Genomic DNA, 13,953 nt, shown 5'->3' with positions numbered 1-13,953 from the left:
AAAAAAAAAAAAAAAAAAAAAAAAAACTTTGCTTCCGACGACTGATGAGAAAAAAAAAATCATTGTGGAAAGTGGATGAATTTATAATTTCATAAGATTATGATAGTGATTCCGATATTTTTTTTTTCATTCAAAAACAATCGTTTTATTTTAGCTTTTCCAAGTAAATTTTCATACACGGCAGACTCATTCTTAGCTGCTAAGTCATAACCTTTCATTTTCCTGATTATTAACTTCACAATTTGTTATCTTTAAATTAAAATTAGACAAAAATGGTTTTTGTGCTTGTATGAATTGATATTACATAGGCCTAAGGTTATATTATGAAGTAGAGAGATAAGAACTATATCGGATATTACTATCGCACATTTATGTCCTGCTAGAATAAAGTGAATAAATTCACCCAAACGTACAGCGTACATCATAAACTTATATTCTAACTAGTTTACACTGACAACAGATCATTTTGCAGTACGTGTGTAATATGGAACTTTCAGCATTAATTTGATTCTTTTAATGAAACCCAAATGTTTATACACTTTCTATGACATGTAAGCATCGTGTTTTCAATGGTAGTATATAAGCAGTGTCGTTGAATGTGTAAAGATAAATTAATCTTTAAAGAAAAAAATAACAGCCCAAGATTTGCATTGCTTTATTCGTCATTTACAGACAGATTTTTGGTAGCCAATGAAAAAACAGCATCACAGTGACGTCATATCAGTTTGAAATTATGTTCAATCAATTCTACGCCCCTAATTACCCTTATACACCAAATTTGGGTAAAAACAAACCATGGAATATAATTTTGGCGCACTTTGAGCTCATTCTGGCCCACTGTGCAATGTAACGAAGAATAAACCGGTAATGCAATATTTCACCAATTAGTACGGTCTGCTATGTCGAAATATTGGACCCCGTGAGATTTTCGTGCCAAAATTGATTTTTTTAGCTAACTTTGTCAATTTGGGGGTGCTGAATCCAAAAAACTTTGGTTCCATTTTTTTCGACCACGTCTTCAGCCGCCATTTTGGATTTCATAATGGCCGCCATAGCAAACTGTATTTTGACCCAATTCTCATAATGTGAGCACCATAGAAGGTTCAAATTTGATGCAAAAATCATGTTTATGATGTCAGACATTCTGATACACCATTTCCTGATGTTGTATATTGTTTTAATACAATTTGAGGGCTGCCATCTTGAAATTCAAAATGGCCACCGTAGCTAAATGTATTTTTACCTGTGTCTCAGGTTGTAAGCACCATGAAAAGTATAAATTTGGGGCAAAAAGCATACTTATGATGTCAGACATGTTAATATATACATTTTTGTTTTAAATGATGGATCATTTTGGTTGGCGGCCATCTTGAAATTCAAAATGGCCACCATAGCAAGTGTAATTGGGCCTATATCTCATATCATATGCATTGTGTATAGGTTCTAATTTGGGGAAAACAGCATGCATATGCTATCAAACTTTCTGAAACATCTTTATCTGAAATGATGGTCCATTTTGATATTATAGGTGGCCATCTTGAAATTCAAAATGGCCGCCATACCAGAATGTATATTTTGACCCATATTTCATGTTGTAACCAATACAGAAAGTTCACATTTCGGGCATAAACTGGGCTCATGATGTTGAACATTCAGATGCACTTTGATACCCTCCCTAAAATTGCAGATCATTTTTGAGGCTGCCATTTTATCATTCAAAATGACTGCTTTTCAGCTAATGGCAAGCAACTTTTTGGCATATCAATGTTTATGGTGGTGTACATTGTACATTCTTTTACAAACACACACACACATAATTATACATTCTGTAATAATGGATTATTCGCATTGGCTGCCACTCTTGAAATTCAAGATGGATTTCGACCCATATTTGGTGCTGTAAGATCTTTACCCTGCAAACTCAAGCATGCTGGAGCACTTTCATGTAGGACCTATGTGTAAGTCAATCACTTTAGTAAATAGTATTATTATTGCGTAAGCGGGACTGCTTCCAGTCGGTACACTGCCATGTTGAAATGCAAAATGGCTGCCATGGGAAACATTCCTTTAAGAGCTTGCATTTGAGTAAAACTTGTGAATTGGAAAAAGTGCCTCAATAACTGTCTGAGTGACTAAATGCCCCCATTAAGACGATTTGGTTGTAGAGTTTAAATAAACAATATTAACCGTGTACTAAAAATTCATGGGATATTTACTTAGTTTATGTCTTCTAGGCTCATTCCCTGCATGTGTTTTTGAAGTCACAGCACTTGTATAGGACTGTACAATGGGGAGAATTGGTTCTAAATTCTTCCAGAAACAATTGCATTTGCATTTTGTGCCACATGAACATGATAATGAATTCTGTGGCTACCGTTGGTGTAGGAAGCTCAAAGCACTTAATTGCACAGTTTATGCATAGGCCTATCCGCTGAAAATAACTACAATGTACCATATTATATTCCCTTGTAAGTAGAGGCACAAATTAGGTTGTGAAAGTTTACGAGGTTTGTTCTCTGGATGTGTTGTATCAAGACTCTATACAAGAGCAAAGCGGGAGATTGTCCAGGTTGAAGTCATCCACGCCCAACTTCTGGAAAGCATGGACTGTGTCATTGCACATTCTGCATGATTCAAGGCTTAGAGAATTCTTGATCCATGTGCTCTTTGAGACATCCTCAAATTTTCAACTTCAGCCTGCACCATGAAAGGCATGACCAAGCAGACCTTTGTTTTTCGCAACAATTTGCAGAACATAATCTCTCAACAATGTCAATTGTACTTTTATCTCCTTTTCCAGTGATGGAGTAGACAACATGCGATGCAGTATTAAAAGAGAAGCAAAGATCAATTAGGAGAATGAAAATGTCAGTGTCTATACGTAATAATCATCAATATCTCTGAAATTCCCTGTTGCTCTTGAAGTAGCATCTAATACATGCAATGGAATGAGGATATCTGATTCCTCGTTGTGACGGGTGACAGCTCCCATAGCATCTTCGATGAACCCTTTGTTTCTTTTTTTTTCCCCGTGATGTGGTATCTGTGTCAGATGGAATTGACTGCTCAGTATTTCAACTTTCAGGCTGATTATTTGGCTCAGTTTTGTGGGTTTCTAAGGCATGGGTATGAAAAACCTTTGTTAGTGAGAATGAGGAGAAGGCCATAAAATTATGAGATGAAGAGTGATTGTGGAATTACTTAGAACAGTAGAACTTCCGATAATTGTATCGTAGTGTTATAAGAAGGTATTGGTCCTCTTAAGCTTAATAACTTTTGATCCAATCTTAAATGGTGTATTTCAATTGCAAGAGCTGAATGTCTGGCCTTTCTCATATTAGCCCAGATAGATTTTTTTTTTATTCTTTCAGATACAAATTCTTCGTACAGAACATGAAAACTTCCCTTTTCATCTCTTTCTAGAATATCCTCCTTGAACCTGATTGCCAAACACCATATTCATCAGTTTCAATGCAGTGACAATTTTTGAGATTACCCTTGTGTGATGGTGTTCTAAATCATTGAGGAATTTTGATGCATCGAAAGTGCCACAGAACTGAGCTATTATTGCTCCTTTGTAGTTTTAGAATCATTGGCGGTAAAGCAGTAAGCATCTTGGAAGTCTTGATAATTGAGGATGATCCACACAGGGCAATCAGGAAAAAACCTACTCATTGACATTCCTTATTCATTCTATGTTATTCCAGAAACACATCCAGCAATTATGAGCTTCCTGATGAGTTGTTTCATTTTGTGGTCAACAAACAAGCTTGTGAATGGGATGCCTGGTAGGGTAACCATGGCATTTCTTGCCATTGCGAGACTTTTCCTTGTTTGTCTTCATTCTCTCGAGGCAGCATCAAGTTTTTGAAGATCACCTTTAATCGTATCAATGCTTGCTTTTGTACAGATATTTAATAACTTGGATTGAATGTAACTTTTAACGAGGTTCCACGACACCAAATAGTGTATTGCCTGAGAGGCAAAAACAAATTACGTGTGTATTAAGCGCATAGCTGTAGCACACAGTACGCAAACCACATATACCTGGCTATTATGGGACGTGGGATGTAATGCTTACACGCTTGCCCACACCTATGGGAAGTGGTATAGGACCCCTCCCCTACCCCCCCCCCCCCCCACCATATGCAGTTTTTGCCCCTCAGGATGGCTTGATGACGTCATTGGAACCTCGTCCTTACAGTCTGAATTTATGGTGGCCATTTTGAATTAAGAGCTGGCTGTCGTTCTGTGTGACCTGAAAATGAATTCGAATGAAAATGAATGTTTTCATGAAAAATGAAAACTAGGACAATTTTGGCAAATTTATCTAAGGCGCTTACCACAGTCTTATATGCTTTTATATGGCCACCATCTTGAATCTCAAGATGGTGGCGTATCTAATGATCCACAATAGGAAACAGCTGTACTGGAACGTTGGACACCACAAGCATGTACATTACTGAAAATTTGATGCTCCTTCAATAATTGCAACATGAGGTATGGGTAAAAACGCTATGGCGGCCATTTTGAATTTCAAGATGGCAGCCTATGAATTGTATCAAAACAATCCACAATATCAGAAAATGATATATCAGAGTGTTTGACATCACAACCATGCATTTTGCACCAAATTTGTAGCTTCTACAATGCTCACTGTATGAGATATGGTTCAAAATATTGTTTGCTATGGCGGCCATTTTGAAATTCAAGATGGCAGCCTACATAATGTATCAAAACAATCTACAATATCAGAAAAAGATATACCAGTGTGTTTGACATCTCAACCATGCATTTTACACCAAATTTAAAGCTTCTACAATGCTCACTTAATGAGATATGGATAAAAATACAGTTTGCTATGGCGGCCATTTTGAAATTCAAAATGGCGGCTGAAGACGTGGTCGGAAAAAATGGAACCAAAGTTTTTTGGATTCAGCACCCCCAAATTGACTAAGTTAGCCAAAAAAATCAATTTTGGCACAAAAATCTCACGGGATTACATAGTAGCCTCTACTAAATATTGAGTTTATTGAGCAACTCAAATTTTCGGTGGCTTCCATCCACCTTCTTCAGGAGTCTCGACGCGGAATGTCAATGTCAAAACATTGTTTTATACATGTTATATATATATATATATATATATATATATATATATATATATATATATTTGCTGCACTCTATTTAGTGGCATCTAAAATTAAGTAGTACCTGTTGGCGAAATATTGCATTACCGGTTTATTCTTCGTTATATATATAAATATATATTTGCTGCACTCTATTTAGTGGCATCTAAAATAAAGTAGTACCTGTTGTAATCCTTGTTGGTTCAGCTGTGGTCGTCGATTCCGTTGTTGAAACTGGAGTAGTGCCTTCTGATGCTTTAATAAGAGTTACAAAAGTATTTCAATGCTGCATGAAATTGCGACTCCTAATCGTGAATGATCGATCACACTTTTGGTAGCATTCTTACAATTATTTTTTTTTTTGGTCATTGCAGATAATCTATATATACCTCGTGAAGAGATAAGCTTTGCAAAGAGGACGATGAAAGTTTGACTTTGTAAACACAAGCAGACTGGCAAGTCAGTGCAGGTAATTTTGCTTTTTAAAAACATTTTTCGCTCTCTTTTCTCACCTGCAACAATAATACAATGGTATTAATTCCTTACAGATAAAAAAGTAAGTAGACAATCCATAAGAGTACTTTCAATAGTACTATGGAGGACTAGAATTGCGTTCGATAAAACTTTTTTTTTTGGCTTTACCTTTAGTATATCAAGCATCTTAGATAGATTAGCACTATAGCCCTACCTGTTGTAATTGCTTTTGGTGCTGTTGTCGATGCTGCTGGTGGAAAGTGAGTTGGTGGAACTGAAGAAATACCTTTATAGGATGGAATATTTAAGATGTATGATACGAAGCAATTGTCATAGCGGATGTAATTTTGACTCCATGTTTGAATCAGCCATCACATGCACATTCGAGCAATCCATTTTTGTTTCTGCAAAATAATCAATTACTTGGTCTAGGGAATGATATATTTGCAAAGAGGACAGGTTTTTAGAAATTTAAAAGTCGCAGGCTACTCAACTTGACATTTTCAACGTTTTTCCTCTTCTCTCCCGCCTGCAACCGTGATACAATAGTAAAAAAGTCCATATAAACAAGATAAGCATTAAATAGACAATTCATGAAGATAATTTGAAAAGTACTTCGGAGTACTTGGCCTATGTGTATTCAATATGACCTTTTCGCTTACAATTTTCAGCATCTCAAATAAAGTAGCATAAACCCTACCTGTTATAACTGCACCTGGTTCAGCTGTTGTCAATTCTGCTTGTGGAAACTCCGTTCCTGGAGACGGAGTAGTATCTATTTATGATGGAATAGGATGAATGATACGAAATAATCCTCATGCTGGGTGAAAATTCGTCTTCTAGTTTTGAATTGTTCATCATACGCGGTTTAAGAAGAATTGTTGCAATTTATGTTTCGTTAAAAAAATCTACCAATCCTGAAGTAATTGTTAAGAAAAACAACAATAACATATGTTTGCAAAGAGGAATATATGTATAGGGCTAGTCCGGCACCTAAAAGACCCCTCCTCCGAAGATAAAAGAGTACATAATCGCACATAGCCAAGGCCATATAGCCATATTGTCCATAATTGTCATAGCCACTACTGTAAACATAGCTATTCCCACTGCGATACATATTATATGGACACCTAAATACTTCGATCCTACTCTTGACATATGCAGATAGAACGTTATACACCAAAACACAGATATTTTATTCTCATCGGTTATTCGTTGGAAGCAAAGTCTGTAGCTTTCCGGCCGGTCAGCAAAGTGTATACACGTAGGATCGCAGTTTGTGAATCCGATTGCAGGTCAATGTCAGACATTGCTCGCGTGATCCTCATCGGACGATCTTGCCTCATCGGATCATGCCTGACATGTCTGACATTGACCTGATAGGCGACCAATACAGGTTGGATTCATTAGACTGTGATCCCATACACTTTGTGGGTTTTTGGAAGCAAAAAAAAAAAAAAAAAAAAAAAACTTTGTTTCCGACGACTGATGAGAAAAAAAAAATCATTGTGGAAAGTGGATGAATTTATAATTTCATAAGATTATGATAGTGATTCCGATATTTTTTTTTCATTCAAAAACAATCGTTTTATTTTAGCTTTTCCAAGTAAATTTTCATACACGGCAGACTCATTCTTAGCTGCTAAGTCATAACCTTTCATTTTCCTGATTATTAACTTCACAATTTGTTATCTTTAAATTAAAATTAGACAAAAATGGTTTTTGTGCTTGTATGAATTGATATTACATAGGCCTAAGGTTATATTATGAAGTAGAGAGATAAGAACTATATCGGATATTACTATCGCACATTTATGTCCTGCTAGAATAAAGTGAATAAATTCACCCAAACGTACAGCGTACATCATAAACTTATATTCTAACTAGTTTACACTGACAACAGATCATTTTGCAGTACGTGTGTAATATGGAACTTTCAGCATTAATTTGATTCTTTTAATGAAACCCAAATGTTTATACACTTTCTATGACATGTAAGCATCGTGTTTTCAATGGTAGTATATAAGCAGTGTCAGTGAATGTGTAAAGATAAATTAATCTTTAAAGAAAAAAATAACAGCCCAAGATTTGCATTGCTTTATTCGTCATTTACAGACAGATTTTTGGTAGCCAATGAAAAAACAGCATCACAGTGACGTCATATCAGTTTGAAATTATGTTCAATCAATTCTACGCCCCCAATTACCCTTATACACCAAATTTGGGTAAAAACAAACCATGGAATATAATTTTGGCGCACTTTGAGCTCATTCTGGCCCACTGTGCAATGTAACGAAGAATAAACCGGTAATGCAATATTTCACCAATATTGAGTTTATTGAGCAACTCAAATTTTCGGTGGCTTCCATCCACCTTCTTCAGGAGTCTCGACGCGGAATGTCAATGTCAAAACATTGTTTTATACATGTTATATATATATATATATATATATTTGCTGCACTCTATTTAGTGGCATCTAAAATTAAGTAGTACCTGTTGGCGAAATATTGCATTACCGGTTTATTCTTCGTTATATATATATATATATATATATATATATATATATATATATATTTGCTGCACTCTATTTAGTGGCATCTAAAATAAAGTAGTACCTGTTGTAATCCTTGTTGGTTCAGCTGTGGTCGTCGATTCCGTTGTTGAAACTGGAGTAGTGCCTTCTGATGCTTTAATAAGAGTTACAAAAGTATTTCAATGCTGCATGAAATTGCGACTCCTAATCGTGAATGATCGATCACACTTTTGGTAGAATTCTTACAATTATTTTTTTTTTTTTTTTGGTCATTGCAGATAATCTATATATACCTCGTGAAGAGATAAGCTTTGCAAAGAGGACGATGAAAGTTTGACTTTGTAAACACAAGCAGACTGGCAAGTCAGTGCAGGTAATTTTTCTTTTTAAAAACATTTTTCGCTCTCTTTTCTCACCTGCAACAATAATACAATGGTATTAATTCCTTACAGATAAAAAAGTAAGTAGACAATCCATAAGAGTACTTTCAATAGTACTATGGAGGACTAGAATTGCGTTCGATAAAACTTTTTTTTTTTGGCTTTACCTTTAGTATATCAAGCATCTTAGATAGATTAGCACTATAGCCCTACCTGTTGTAATTGCTTTTGGTGCTGTTGTCGATGCTGCTGGTGGAAAGTGAGTTGGTGGAACTGAAGAAATACCTTTATAGGATGGAATATTTAAGATGTATGATACGAAGCAATTGTCATAGCGGATGTAATTTTGACTCCATGTTTGAATCAGCCATCACATGCACATTCGAGCAATCCATTTTTGTTTCTGCAAAATAATCAATTACTTGGTCTAGGGAATGATATATTTGCAAAGAGGACAGGTTTTTAGAAATTTAAAAGTCGCAGGCTACTCAACTTGACATTTTCAACGTTTTTCCTCTTCTCTCCCGCCTGCAACCGTGATACAATAGTAAAAAAGTCCATATAAACAAGATAAGCATTAAATAGACAATTCATGAAGATAATTTGAAAAGTACTTCGGAGTACTTGGCCTATGTGTTTGTGGAAACTCCGTTCCTGGAGACGGAGTAGTATCTATTTATGATGGAATAGGATGAATGATACGAAATAATCCTCATGCTGGGTGAAAATTCGTCTTTTAGTTTTGAATTGTTCATCATACGCGGTTTAAGAAGAATTGTTGCAATTTATGTTTCGTTAAAAAAATCTACCAATCCTGAAGTAATTGTTAAGAAAAACAACAATAACATATGTTTGCAAAGAGGATAATACATGTACTGACAATGTCGTCACAAAACAGATTGCATGGTTAGTTGGTGTTAAGCAATTGGACAGTTTTCCTATCCCCCTCTATTTTCTTACCTGCAACAATTATACAAGAGTATAATCCCTTTAGTACAAAACGAATAAATCATTCATGACATTCAAATTGGGTTTAAACGCAAAGTTTTTTTAGCAACGACACCCAGATAGTACTTTGAGGCAGTAACATTGTGTTCAATATTACTTTACATCTAAGCCTTATCTTAATGCATCTCAAATAAAGTAACCTGGCTTTACCTGTTGTAACTGCATTTGGTTCAGCTGTTGTCAATTGTGCTTGTGGAAACTGTGTCGGTGGAAACGAAGTAGTAGCTATATATTTTGGAATAAAATGTACAAAAAATGAAATAATGGTCACCCTCCGTAAAATTTCGACTTCTGTAGTTTTAACTGGTCTTCTCAAATATATGTCATTTTTGTTGTAGTCTTTCATGCTATTTTCGTGTTAATTGTTTGTAAATCCCTACGATTTTTTGGTGAGAATGTAGATCATGGTTCAGCCATTGCTGCCATGAAAAAACATCGTATAGTTTTGGTTGAGACCTAATTTCAAGTTTCTGACATTTTTAGGTCAGATAAGAGAAACATCTCATGAAATATGAGAGAGAATGTAATTCCATGAGGAATTCAAAGTTAATTTGATGAAAATTGGTTTTATGGCTGAGATCCAAAACAGATCGATTCTTATAAAGTGTGGGACTACCTTTTATAACGATCGCTTTGTTTTACTTCGTTTTTAGATGTTATAGTCATTATAAACCTCGATTTTTCATCAAATAAATGTTGAATTCCTCTTAAAATGGTATGCTCTGTACTTTTTCATAAGCGTTTTCTTGGTATCTGGCAAAAAGTTAAAAGCCCAATTCTCATCTCCACCAATACTGTACAATCCCTGTAATGTTTAATACCAGGTTGAAAATCATGAACACTTCCCATTTGTGTTTTCTTTCATAAGCTAACACAATACTAAATGCCTAACAAGAATTTAAAGATAACAGACGTGTTTATGGGAAACTGTATTTTGTGACAACGATAAACATGAAAGAGATTGCTTGTTTGTTGCTCTTTGCAGGTTAATATCTATAACCATACGCACATAAACACACACATAAACACGCACACACCTTCTCTCCTCTGTTTTCCAACATCAAAAAGATATATGAGGCTATAGAGGCCTTGACTATGGAGGTGTAATCAGCAATCTGTAAAATTGTTTCTAATTCTCTTGTGCGCCAAAAGAAACGAAGGTTAAATGATAAAACAAAAGAAAAACAAAAGAAAATGTGGAAAAACAGATACAATAAAATGCTCTAAAAACTGGCAAAGTTTAAAAGGGAAAGTCTTACAGTAATGCAATTGTTAAAACACTCGACACTGACGAAAAAAAATACTGCGGACATTTTTTTTTTTTTTACTTTTCTTACTACAGACTTCTGAAAAAAAAAAATCAATAGCTTCAGTTATTTTCAATTTGGAAAAATATCTCTAGATCAATGAGTTATTTTTCCAATTATCCCGCAGGAAAATCAAGATTATTTCTGAATAATTGAAAGCAAATACCTGTTCAAAATTCTGATTAAAAAGAACTGGCGCACGCAAATCCGATTTTGCTTTGAGCATACTCAAAACTTGTTCCTGGTAAGTCGTGGGGATTGCGAGCAGATTGCCAGTAGGAGGCCCGTGGCTGTCGTAAGCCACGGGCAGTTAAACTACATGAAGTACGCAGGTTTTCCGTGGATCTGTGCCTATATGCGCCGGACACGCGTTTAATCTGCGGGCATTCTATAAGTTTAATACGGATGTCTTACTGATATTTAGGGAATGGTGTCAATATTACATGCCAACATCCGTGTAGCTGGTCAGTTCTGAGGGAATGGAGCGAGCTCTATCAGTAGCAAATTGCATACATGCTGAGGGTCAGTAGCCTTACTGCTGGTTAGGTGAGAGTCGGCCGCGACAAAGATGTCTGACATTCTGTGAGACCTCTGCCAAACAATAAAAAAAGGTCCTTCAAAGAGATTTCTCAACTGAGTTGCCAGCCCTCAAGATGTCACCCACGCTTCTAACAAGCGGGTCACAAAGAATGAACGCGAGCAGAACACAAGTAGCTCGCGTCCAGCAGGTAAGACGCACACGAAACTCGTCCAAGTCCTTGTCTGCGCTCTCAGAAATAATCGTGAATGCTGGAAAGGTCCTACACGCAACAAACCCGCGTAGCTTGCCCGGAAAGGTGTGGCAGGGTCTAAACATGGCTGCGGGGTAAATAGGGACTTGGGTGCGCTCCGTACAGCTAACGGGAGAGAAATGTGCAGGGTATGTGCGGCCAATCTGCGGGGACCTCCAGGCATGTTAGGTAAAGGCGGTGTCACACCTGTCCGGGCAAGCTACGCGGGCTTGTGGCGAGGAGGTAGTTCAAAGCACGTAGAAGATTTTCCGCGGGCGGACAAGAATGTTTGCAATTTTCGCACTTGTTTCTTACTTACTAAACGCGTGCTACTTAGCTTCTACTTGCGTGCGTTCCGTGTGACTCGCGTGAGAGCTTTGAAACCGATCCATTTTCTGTTACGAGCGACTTACGGGGATTGCCAAGTACCTGCTTTGGAGTTGCCTGTGAGGTGCTACCGGTAAGGGCTTCCTACTTGTGTTCTGCGTGTACCTCTACGGGCAACTCCCGTGACTCTTCCGGAACAAGTTTTGAGCATGCTCAAGGCATTGTCATACCGTATCTGGGGAAGTTTTGCGGCTTGACTTGCGGGGAAACAAATTTGCTACCCGGAGCTCTCCGCAGTTGGCCCGAACTTGACAGTACCTAGCACTTATCTCGTCCTTAGTTGCCCGAAGGTGCGCACGCTAGTCCAATTTTCCCGCAGCAAAGTTTTGAGCATGACCAAAACTATTTCCGGATGAGTCGCGAGGATTGCCCGAAGAGTTCCACGCAGAACACCCGTAGGAGGGCCGTAGCCGCCGCAATTCACAGGCATTTGACCCACTTGAAGTAGGTAAGTTGCCCGCTGATCTATGCCTATGTGAAGGGAGTGCGTGCCATTTGTGGGCTCATTCTCTTCTTTGTCCTCTGTCCTCTGTGGCGTCGAGGACTACCTGGTCCCTTTCGGACAGGACTTCATCCGCCGAATGGACTTCAGCAGCAATTTGATGCATTTGCTTTGAATCTTCCGGGCTTTGTGGCTGTCCATCCACTGGACGTTCTCTGCCCTTGTGCACTTTCCGTCTACGGGGCATCTTCACTTCTTGAAAGCTAGTTGACAAATGATTGTTTGCCCATCCACTCGAACCAGCCTATTGTTCAGACTAGTACTCACCTCGCAGGCGACTAATACGCAGATAACACGCAGTTGTGGCGCAGGTACTTCGCAAAGCCCGTATGTCGCCCGTAACTGACATAGAAGAAGCTATCACGAAGCTATCACGTGACACCCACGCGCCTAACATGCAGTTCAACGGAATACACGCAAGAAGGACTTAGGTATCACGCGTTTATCATGTAATACCCACGCCAAACTCGCCCTAAACCTTGTCCGGCCGCAGAAATTATTCTGCGTGCTGAAAAATCCCCATACGCAATAAGCCCGCTTAGCTGGTGTGACAGGGCCTTTTTTTGGCAGCGGGTAAATAGAGCCAGCGTGCGCACCTCCGGGTAACTACTTTTGAGATACATGCTAGGTACTGTCATGTGCGGGTCATCTGCGGGGACCTCCGGATAGCAAAAATGTTCTTCGGAAGTCGCACGCAAGGCTGGTGTGACACGGCCTTAATAAAAATTGTTCCCAGCAAGTCACACGCAAGGCTCGCCCGGTAAGGTGTGACAGGGCCTTAAGATATGATTAATCATTCTTATGCTAATGAAATTTTCAAATTTCATGTTGTTGCGTTTTAAAGAAAAAAGAAGAGAGAGAGAAAAAAAAATTGGGGCCCTACACAACAAACACTTTGTCCCAGACAGTACTAAGATAAAACAAACAAAATAATTTCATGATAGTGAAAATTAAATATAATTTCATTACAAAATTCCATGTTACTAGTAGATATAGAAAAGACATTAGGCAAATTAGAGCGTCAATATGTTAAAAGCGCTGAAGTAGGCCCGTACTTTAATTTTCGTGATGATTTGACAGCAATTGTCAAAACCATTACGACTTGTTTTTAAGTAGCTGTAATAATGATAACTTTTTCCAATATGGGTCTTTTCATGCTTTCCGAATTTCTCCGAAAGGTAGACTTTGGCCTGTTGATTATTATTTTGTGCTGTGAAATAATCAATATCGAACAATATAGATACTCTGAATTTGTTTGCGTAATTGATACATCTAGTTTATTTTCCGAGAATCTCTTATATACTGTCCACTATTTTGAAAGTTAGATTGAACTATAAAATGAGAGTATAGCTTCGTTCATTAATAAACTGAAAACCGAAGGTTGTATTCCAAACGGAGAGGTTTTTGCAGATTCGAAATTGAAAAAGAGTTTATTGATTTGAAAATGAAAAGGGGTTTTGTCATTC

This window comes from Diadema antillarum, unplaced genomic scaffold (assembly GCF_040938485.1).
Source record: "Diadema antillarum isolate AM-2024a unplaced genomic scaffold, OU_Dant_1.0 scf00000152, whole genome shotgun sequence".
Taxonomy (NCBI): Eukaryota; Metazoa; Echinodermata; class Echinoidea; order Diadematoida; family Diadematidae; genus Diadema; species Diadema antillarum.
The sequence above is the reverse complement of the archived record's forward strand: the minus strand, read 5'-3'. Positions refer to the sequence as shown.